Source organism: Tachypleus tridentatus, chromosome 7, assembly GCF_004210375.1.
Source record: "Tachypleus tridentatus isolate NWPU-2018 chromosome 7, ASM421037v1, whole genome shotgun sequence".
Lineage (NCBI taxonomy): Eukaryota > Metazoa > Arthropoda > Merostomata > Xiphosura > Limulidae > Tachypleus > Tachypleus tridentatus.
In genome coordinates this window covers 110,953,219-110,965,023 of record NC_134831.1, presented here as the reverse complement: position 1 = coordinate 110,965,023, position 11,805 = coordinate 110,953,219, and the positions used below count along the sequence as shown (strand labels likewise).

General features: G+C 26.8%; 1 pseudogene across 1 annotated transcript in view; it reads right to left on the bottom strand.

Moving 5' to 3' along the window:
- The window catches only part of LOC143257772 (SLIT-ROBO Rho GTPase-activating protein 1-like), a 28,162-nt pseudogene extending 16,634 nt beyond the window's left edge, over positions 1–11,528 (bottom strand). The window contains exons 1-2 of the transcript XR_013031995.1: positions 11,458–11,528; positions 6,625–6,631 (exon numbers count right to left, since the gene is read on the bottom strand). The product of XR_013031995.1 is annotated as an SLIT-ROBO Rho GTPase-activating protein 1-like (transcript). The remainder of the gene's footprint in view (positions 1–6,624; positions 6,632–11,457) is intronic.
- Positions 11,529–11,805: the final 277 nt, after the last annotated feature.

The following is an 11,805-nucleotide window of genomic DNA, read 5'->3' as shown; positions in this document are numbered from 1 at the left end:
TTTGATCAACAATGTAGTATTTTTTTCTACACTGTTAGTCTAAATCTGAATATTCATCAAGAATATAGAGTTTCTTCCTCCACTGAATTATTGAGTCTAACCATTAAATTTCATACACAAGACAACATTTCCTTTTGAACTGATTTATTAAATCTCAATCTTAATTTTCATGAAAAAGTAGTATTTCTTTTTGTTCTGAGTTATTGAAATAAAAGAAATACTACCTCACTAAATAAGTATAAATCTTAATTTTTATCAACAACCTAGTACTCCTTTGTATTCTGATTTATAGAGTCTAAATCTTAATTTCGATTAATAAGGTAGTAATTCTTTATGATCCAATTTATTGATCCATATCTTAATTTTGATAAATACGATACTATTTCTTTCTGTTCTGATTTAGTGGGTCTGAATCTTAATTTTTATCAACAAGGAGAACTTTTTTCTGTAAAGATTTAATGAGGCTTAATCTTATTTTTGATAAAGAACACAGTATTTCTTTCTGTTTAGATTTATTGAGTCTAAATTTTAATTTTGATCAACAACCTAGTACTTCTTTCTATTCTGATTTATTGATTCTACATCTTAATTTCGATTAATAAGATAGTATTTCTTTCTGTACAGATTTAACGAGTCTAAATCTCAATTTTGATCAACAACGTAGTATTTCTTCCTGTTCTGATTTATTGAGTCTAAATCTTAATTTAGATAAACAAGACATTATTTCTTTTTCTTTTGGTCTATTGATTCTGAATTTTAATTTTGATTATAAAGGCAGAATTTCTTTCTGCACTGATTTCTTGAGTTTAAATCGAAATTTTGACCTATTAGGCAGTATTTCTTTCTTTACTAATTTATTGAAACTAAACCTTTATTTTTGATTAAGAAGGCAGTATTTGTTTTTGTACTTAAGTATAGAGTTTAAATCTTAATTTTGATAAACAAGACTATTTATTTTTGTAACAATTTATTGAGTCTATACCTTAATTTTGATCAACAACGTAGTATTTCTTTCTATTCTGATTTATTGAGTCTAAATCTTAATTTGATTAATAAGGTACTATTTCTTTTATTTCTTTTTCTTCGAATTTATTGAGTACAGTTTGATAAACCAGGTCAAATTTCTATTTCTTCTGATTTATTGAGTCTAAATCTAAATTTTGATGAACAAGGTAGTATTTCCTTCTGTACTGATTTACTGATTTTAAATCTTAATATTGATCAAAAATGTAGTATTTATATCTCTAAGAATTTACTGACTCTAAATCTTAATTTTATCATAAATATAGTATTTATTTCTCTAATAAATTATTGAGTCTATATCTTAATTTTGATCAACAAGACAGTATATCTTTCTGCACTGATTTTCGAGTCAAAATTTTAATTTTCATCAAGAAGATAGTGTTTCTTTCTGTAGTGATTTGCTGAGTGTAGATCTTAATTTTCATGAGAAAGACATTCTGTCTTTCTGAACTGATTTTACGGAGTTTTAATTTTAATTTTCATCAACAAAGTAGTATTTCTTTTTCTTCGTATTTATTGAGTACAGATTGAAAAACTACGTAAAATTTCAATTTCTTCGGATTTATTGAGTCTAAATCTAAATTTTGATAAACAAAGTAGTATTTCTTTCTGTACTGATTTACTGATTTTAAATCTTAATATTGATCACAAATGTAGTATTTATTTCTCGAAGAATTTACTGAGACTAAATCTTAATTTTGATCAACTAGACAGTATTTCTTTCTGTTCTGATTTATTGAGTCTAAATCTTAATTTAGATAAACAAGACATTATTTCTTTCTCTTTTGATCTATTGAGTCTGAATTTTAATTTTGATCATAAAGGTAGAATTTCTTTCTGTACTAATTTATCGAGATTAAATCGAAATTTTGACCAACAAGGCAGTATTTCTTTCTTTACAAATTTATTGAGACTAAACCTTTATTTTGATTAAGAAGGCAGTATTTGTTCTTGTACTTAAGTATAGAGTTTAAATCTTAATTTTGATAAACAAGATATTTATTTTTGTAATAATTTATTGAGTCTATATCTTAATTTTCATCGACAATGTATTATTTCTTCCTGTTCTTATTTATTGAGTCTAAATCTTAATTTTGATGAACAATGTAGTATTTGTCTGTTCTGATTTATTGAGTCCATATCTAAATTTTGATAAATAATAAGATACTATTTCTTTTTGTTTTGATTTATTGAGTCTAAATCTTAATTTTCATCAACAAGAAAATATTTTTTCTGTAAAGATTTAATGAGGCTAAATCTTAATTTTGATCAAGAACTCAGTATTTCTTTCTGTACTGATTGATTGAGCCTAAATCGTGATTTTGATGAACAAGTTAGTATTTTTCCACTACTAATTTACTGAATCTAAATCTTAATTTTCATAAAAAAGGCAGTATTTATTTCTCTACTAATTTATTAAATCTAATTATTAATTTTGTTTGAGAAGGTAGTATGTTTTCTTTTCTAGTTTACTGAGTCTAAACTTTTATTTTGATTAAGAAGATAATATTTCGTTTTATACTAATTTATTGATTGTAAATCTAAATTTTGATCAACAATGCTGTATTTATTTTTCTACTAATTTATTCAGTCTATACCTTTATTTTGATCAGCAAAACAGTATTTCTTTCTGTGGTGATTTATTGAGTCTGAATCTTAATTTCGATCAAGAAGATATTGTGTCTTTCTAAACTGATTTACTAAGTTTAAATCTTAGATTTATTCTACAATTCGGTGTTCTTTTCGAAGTGATTTATTGAGTCTGAATTTTATTTTGATCAACAAGATAGCGTTGTTTTCTGTTCAGATTTATGAGTCTAAATAGACCTTTTGACCAACGAGGCAGTATTTCTTTCTTTACTAATTTATTGAGACTAAACGTTTATTTTGATTAAGAAGGAAGTATTTGTTTTTGTACTGATGTATAAAATATAAATCTTAATTTTGATAAACAAGACTATTTATTTTTCTACTAATTTATTAAGTCTAAATCTTAATTTTGATTATTAAGGTAGTATTTTTTATGATCTAATTTATTGACTCCATATCTTAATTTTGATAAATAAGATACTATTTCTTTCTGTTCTGATTTACTAGCTCCAAATCATAATTTTCATCAACAAGGAAAACTTTTTTCTGTGGAGACTTAATAAGGCTAAATCTTATTTTTCATAAAGAACACAGTATTTCTTTCTTTTCGAATTTATTGAATGTAAGTAGATCAACCAGGTAGAGTTTCTAAAACTGTACTGATTTTTGGGTTTAAGTCTTTATTTTGATCAACAAGATAGTGATTCTCTTTCTACTCATTAATTGAGAGTAAATCTTAATTTTGATCAACAAGGCAGTATTTCTTTCTGTAGTGATTTAATGAGTCTGAATCGTAATTTTCATGAACAGGTTAGTATTTCTTTGTGTACTGATTTATTGAGTTTTAATCTTAACTTTCATCAACAGCGAAACATTTCTTTCTGTTCAGATTTATGAGTCTAAATCTTAATTTTGATCAACAATGTAGAATTTGTTTCGCTCTGATTTATCACTTATCATAATTTTCATGGAAAAGATAGTATTTCTCTCTATACTGATTGAATGAGTCTAAATATTAATTTTGATAAACAAGATAATGTTTCTTTCTGTAGTGAATTATTGAACCTAAATCTTAATTTTGATACACAATCAGCATTTCCTTCTGATCTGATTTATTAAGTCTCAATCTTAATTTTAATGGACAAAAGAGTATTATTCTTTGTATTAAATTATTGAATCCTAATTTTAATGGACAAAAGAGTATTTCCTTGTGTATTCATTTATTGAGTCTTTATCTTAATTTTCTTCAACAACATAGTATTTTTTCTGTTCTTATTTATTTAGTCTAAATCTTAATGTTCAATCTGATCAACAAGCAAATATTTTTTCTCTAATGTTTTAAGAGGCTAAATCTTAATTTTGATCATGAAGGCAGTATTTATTTCTGTACTTACTTAATCTAAATCAAAATTTTGATCAAGAAGATAGTGTTTTTTTCCTGTGGTGATTTATTGAGTCTGAATATTAATTTTGTTTAAGAAGGCTGTGTTTTTTTCTGTATGGATTTATTGAGTGTAGATTGATCAACAATACAGTATTTCTTTCTCTGTTGATTTTTTGAGTTTAAATCTTAGTTTTGATTAACAAGGTTATAATATTTTTGTTCTAATTTACTGAGTTTAAAGATTGATTTTGATCAACAAGGCAGTGTTTTTCTGTACTCATTTATTGATTCAAAATCTTAATTTTCATCAAAAAGACAGTATTTCTTACTCTTCTAATTTATTGAGTATAATGTGTAATTTTGATCAACAAGGTAGTATTTTTTCTATACTGATTTATTTACTGTATATCTGAAATTTGATCAACAATGTAAAATTTCTTTCTGTACATATTTAATGAGTCTAAATCTTAATTTTGATCAAAAGGACAGTATTTCTTTCCGTACTGATGTAATGTAACTAAATCTTAATTTTGATCTAGAAGGTAGTTTCTTCTTGTACTCTAATTGTAGTCTAATTCTCAGTTTTGATCAGGAATGCATTAAATTTTACGCTTCTTATTTACTGAGTCAAAATCATAATTTTTATCAACAAAAGAGTAGTTTCCTTCATACCAAATAAGATTACGATACACATAACTTAATATCTAACTGATTACAATACAATATTTACTTTATATCTAATGAGATATAAACACTACAGTGTTTACTTCATTACTAACTAGATTTCATTTCAGTTCGACTTCATATTTAGTGAGACTACAATGCAGTGTTTACGTCATATCAAACAAGATGACTAAACAGTGGTTACTTCATATCCAAGTAGATTAGAATACAGGGTTCGCGTCATATCTAATAAGGATGACATACAGTGTTTACTTCATATCAAACGAGATCAGTAAACGTTGTTTTCTTCATACCTAACTAAATAACAATTCAGTGTTCATTTTATATCTAGTGAGACTACTATAAAGTGTTTACTTCACATCTAATGAGAAAACAATACAATTTATATCATATCTAATGAGACAACAATAGAAATTACTTCATATCTACCGTAATTAAAATACAGTGTTTACTTCATATCTACCGTAATTAAACTACAGTGTTTACTTCATATCTACTGTAATTAAAATACAGTGTTTACTTCATATCTAAATAAACTACAATATAGTTTTCACTTCATATCTAACTACATTAAGTACAGTATTCACTTTATATCTAGTGAGACTTCTATACTGTGTTTACTTCATATCTAATGAGAATACAATATAGTTTACATCCTATCTAACATGATTACAATACACTGTTTACTTCATGACTAATTACATTACAATGCAGTGTTCACTCCATACCTAATGAGACTACAATACAGTTTACTTCATACCTAATGAGACTACAATACAGTTTACTTCATACCTAATGAGACTACAATACAGTTTACTTCATACCCAATGAGACTACAATACAGTTTACTTCATACCTAATGAGATTACCATACTGTTTACTTCATACCTAATGAGATTACCATACTGTTTACTTCATACCTAATGAGACTACAATACAGTTTACTTCATACCTAATGAGACTACAATACAGTTTACTTCATACCTAATGAGACTACAATACAGTTTACTTCATACCTAATGAGACTACAATACAGTTTACTTCACACCTAATGAGACTACAATACAGTTTACTTCATACCTAATGAGATTACCATACTGTTTACTTCATACCTAATGAGATTACCATACTGTTTACTTCATACCTAATGAGACTACAATACAGTTTACTTCATACCTAATGAGACTACAATACAGTTTACTTCATACCTAATGAGACTACAATACAGTTTACTTCATACCTAATGAGACTACAATACAGTTTACTTCATACCTAATGAGATTACCATACCGTTTACTTCATACCTAATGAGACTACAATACCGTTTACTTCATACCTAATGAGACTACAATACAGTTTACTTCATACCTAATGAGACTACAATACAGTTTACTTCATACCTAATGAGACTACAATACAGTTTACTTCATACCTAATGAGACTATAATACTGTTTACTTCATACCTAATGAGATTACCATACTGTTTACTTCATATCTAACGTGATTACAATACAAAGTTTACTTCATCTCTAATGAGATTACAATACAGTTTTTACTTTAGATCTAACGAGAGTACAATAAAGTTTACATCAGATCTAATGAGATTACAGTACAGAGTCTAATTGATTCTAACTATATTACGATAAGTGGTGAAATTACAATACAGTTCATTTCATATCTAACATGATTACATTACAGTGTTTACTTTATATCTTTTGAATATACAATACATTTTACTTTATGACTAATTAGTTTACAATACATTATTGCTTCATATCTAACAAGATAATAATATATAATACAGTTTTCTTCATATCTATTCAGATTACAATACAGTGTTTACTTTGTACTTAATGAGATTACAATATAATTTACTTAATATCTAACTTGGTTACAATACAACTTTTTTCTTCATATATAATGAAATTAAAATATTGCTTACTACATACCTAAAAAGAATACAATACAGTTTACATTCGATCTAACGTGACAACAATACAGTGTTTACTTCATATCTTAAAAATTTACAATACAGTTTACGTCATATCTTATAACACTACTTCACATCTATTGAGATTACAGTATAGTTTCCTTCATATCTAACGAGATACAACACAGTTTACTTTATATATAATGTCATTACAATACACTGTTTACTTCATATCTTAATAAATTACAATACAGTTTACGTAATATCTAATAAAATTAAAGCACAGTTTACTTGATATCCACTTGATATTACTTGGTTAGAATACAAAGTTTACTTCCTTTCTAATGGGATTACAATACAGTGTTTACTTCATATGTAACAAAATTACAATACAGTTTACGTCATATCTAACGCCATTACAATGCAGTGTTGACATCATATCAAACAATATTAGTATACAGTACTCACTTTATATCTAATGAGACTACAACACACTATTTACTTCATATCTAAGGAGATTACAATACAGTTTACTTTACATCTAACGAGATTACAATACAGTTTACTTTACATCTAACGAGATTACAATACAGTTTACTTAATAGCTATTGTGACTACGGTGTAGTTTATTTCATATCTAACGTGATTACAGTATAGGGTTTTCTTCATGTCTTACGGATTCACAATACAGTTTACTTCATAAGCACTGAGACTGTAACACAGTGTTTACTTTATATCTAATGAGATTAAATACAGTTTAATTCATATCTAATGAGATTACAGTTTAGGTTTCTTGATTACAATACAATTTGTTCTTTATATCCATTGTGATCTCACTAATATGAAATAACCTGTATTGTAATCTCCTTAGATATGATGTAAAGAGTGTATTGTAGTCTCGTACTGATGAAGTAACCTATATTGTAATCTCCTTAGATATGATGTAAACAGTGTATTGTAGTCTCGTACTTATGAAGTAAACTATATTGTAATCTCCTTAGATATGATGTAAACAGTGTATTGTAGTTTCGTACTTATGAAGTAACCTATATTGTAATCTCCTTAGATATGATGTAAACAGTGTATTGTAGTCTCGTACTTATGAAGTAAACTATATTGTAATCTCCTTAGATATGATGTAAACAGTGTATTGTAGTCTCGTACTGATGAAGTAAACTATATTGTAATCTCCTTAGATATGATGTAAACAGTGTATTGTAGTCTCGTACTTATTGTAATCTCCTTAGAAGTAAACTATATTGTAATCTCCTTAGATATGATGTAAACAGTGTATTGTAGTTTCGTACTTATGAAGTAACCTATATTGTAATCTCCTTAGATATGATGTAAACAGTGTATTGTAGTCTCGTACTTATGAAGTAAACTATATTGTAATCTCCTTAGATATGATGTAAACAGTGTATTGTAGTCTCGTACTGATGAAGTAAACTATATTGTAATGTCGTTAGATACGATGTAAACAGTTTATTGTAGTCTCGTACTTATGAAGTAACCTATATTGTAATCTCCTTAGATATGATGTAAACAGTTTATTGTAGTCTCGTACTTATGAAGTAACCTATATTGTAATCTCCTTAGATATGATGTAAACAGTTTATTGTAGTCTCGTACTTATGAAGTAACCTATATTGTAATCTCCTTAGATATGATATAAACAGTGTATTGTAGTCTCGTACTTATGAAGTAACCTATATTGTAATCTCCTTAGATATGATGTAAACAGTGTATTGTAGTCTCGTACTTATGAAGTAAACTATATTGTAATCTCCTTAGATATGATGTAAACAGTTTATTGTAGTCTCGTACTTATGAAGTAACCTATATTGTAATCTCCTTAGATATGATGTAAACAGTGTATTGTAGTCTCGTACTTATGAAGTAAACTATATTGTAATCTCCTTAGATATGATGTAAACAGTTTATTGTAGTCTCGTACTTATGAAGTAACCTATATTGTAATCTCCTTAGATATGATGTAAACAGTTTATTGTAGTCTCGTACTTATGAAGTAACCTATATTGCAATGTCGTTAGATACGAAGTAAATTGTTATGTACTCTCATCAGGTATGAAGTAATTTGTAATCTCATTAGATATCAAGTAAACACTGTATTGTAATTTAATTAGTTATGAAGTAAACTGTATTGTGAACTCATTAGATATCAAGTGAACACTGTATTGTAATCACGTTAGATAGGAAATAAATTGTATTATAGTTTCAGATATTAAGTAAACTGCATTATAATCTCATTAGATATGAAGTAAAAATGTTACTGTAATCAAGTAAGATAATGTATTGTAATCTTATTAGATATTAAGTAAACTGTAACCAAATCTCGTTAGATGTGAAGTAAACTCTGTAGTGTGATTTTATTAGTTATGAAATAAAATGTATTATAAACTCGTAAAATGTGATGTAAACATTGCATAATAATCACGTTGAATAAGAAGTTAACTATATTGTAGTCTGATTAGACACGAAGTAAGCAGTATTGTAATCTCCTTACATATGATGTAAACACTGTATTGTAATCAATTAGATATATAGTAAACATTGTATTGTAATGGAGTTGAATATGAGTAAACTGTATTGCCGTCTCATTACATAATAAGTTAACTGTATTGTAAAGTCGTAACATATGAAGTAAACACTGCATAGTAGTCACGTTGGATAAGTAGTTAACTATATTGTAATCTTATTAAATATGAAGTAGACACTGTATTGTAATGACGTTACATATGAAGTAAACGTTGTATTCTAATCACGTTAGATGTCAAATTGACTTTACAGAAGTATCAATAGATATAAAGTAAACTGTATTGTAATTTCATTAGCTACAAAGTAAACTGTATTGTAATTTATTAGCTACAAAGTAAACTGTATTGTAATTTCATTAGTTACAAAGTAAACTGTATTGTAATTTCATTAGTAAAGAAGTAAATTGTATTGTAGTCTCACTAGCTATAAAATAAACACTGTGTCATAATATAGTAATATATCAAGTGAACTGTATTGTAGTCTCATTAGATATGAAGTAACGAATATATTGTAATCTCATTAGTCATCAAATAAACATTATATTATAATCAAGTTAGATATTTAACAAACTATATTGTGATCTCCTTAGATATGAACTAAACTGTATTGCAATTTCGTTACATAAGCAGTAAACACTGTATTGTAATCTTATTAGTTATGCAGTAAACAATATTGTAAATTTATAAAATATGAAGTTAACACTCTGTGGTAATCACGTTAGATATGAAGTAAACTATATTGTAGTTTCATTAGATATCAAGTAAACTGTAATTTAATGTCATAAAATATCAAGTAAATACTGTATTGTAATCTCATTAGATGTGAAGTAAATATTCCATTGTAATCAAGTAAGACATGAAGTAAATATTCCATTGTAATCAAGTAAGACATGAAGTAAATATTCCATTGTAATCAAGTAAGACATGAAGTAAATATTCCATTGTAATCAAGTAAGACATGAAGTAAATTTTATTGTAATATTATTAGATATAAAGTAAACACTGTAATGAATTATGTTTTGAAGTAAACTGTATTGTAATATTATTAGATATAAAGTAAACACTGTAATGAATCATGTTTTGAAGTAAACTGTATTGTAATATTATTAGATATAAAGTAAACACTGTAATGAATCATGTTTTGAAGTAAACTGTATTGTAATATTATTAGACATAAAGTAAACACTGTAATGAATCATGTTTTGAAGTAAACTGTATTGTAATATTATTAGATATAAAGTAAACACTGTAATGAATCATGTTTTGAAGTAAACTGTATTGTAATATTATTAGATATAAAGTAAACACTGTAATGAATCATGTTTTGAAGTAAACTGTATTGTAATATTATTAGATATAAAGTAAACATTGTAATGAATCATGTTTTGAAGTAAACTGTATTGTAATATTATTAGATATAAAGTAAACACTGTAATGAATCATGTTTTGAAGTAAACTGTATTGTAATATTATTAGATATAAACTAAACACTGTAACGAATCATGTTTTGAAGTAAACTGTATTGTAAATTCGTGACACATGAAGAAAACACAGTATTGTTCTCACGTTAGATACGAAGTAAACTGTATTGTAATATCATTACTTATGAAGTAAACACTGTATTGTAATCTCATTATATATGAAGAAACTGTATTATTATCTCGTTAGATATGAAGTAAACTGTTCTGTAATGTCATTAAATGTGAAGTAAACACTATATTGTAATCCCATTATATATGTAGTACATATTTTATTGTAATCAAGTCACATGTGAAGTTAACTCTGTATCCTTGTCTCATTAGATAAAAAGTAAGCTATATTATAATCCAAAATCTTCACATTTGGATGATGGTCTATTTGCATGTGAATATTTTATAATAAATAATTCAGGATAGTTCAATTTCTTATACCTACGTTCCACCCTCAATTTTAACAGTAGCATATATGTTGAACCACAACGCTGAAAATCGGGTTTTGATGCCTTTGGATAAATTAGCACCGATAACCCATTGTGTAGTTTTGTACTGTAACGTGCTGTTATTACTCTATAGACATAGAAACTCCGACAAGATGGCTGATACCACAGCCACGGACACTTTGCTTACAATAAACAACTAATAGTCTCTCTACTTACATATATTTAACTTTATTAAGTCCCGCGTTCAGACGTCTATTGCACGTGCTTCTTCAATCTCAGTTCAAGATAAGCCTCTATTGAGATAAATCATTAGAAAAAGAAATGAATAGTAACTATTGGTTACAGCCAGTGTCAATAAGTTACAAGTACCCGCCCATTTCTTCACCTGAGCGAATCTTACACTCATTCAACATTCGCTGTGTTTGTGGCCCTACACACATTCTGCAAGACGTATTCTTTGATGTTCTCTGGTTAGTATTCGAGTACAAAAGGCTATTATTCAAATGTACATATATTTTTAGAAACACCCGAAAGAAAATAGTAATGAGCATCCTTTAAAAAAGACACACATCACTAAACTTTCTTAAAGGAGCAGTTTGTAAGTAAACCAAATACTTTTTTATTATTTTTATTTCTCCAAGAGTCGGTAACCAGTTTTATGGCTATTCACGTTAAGTTTGAAGTTTCGTTGGTAGGAGCATTTCTAAACTTAAAACA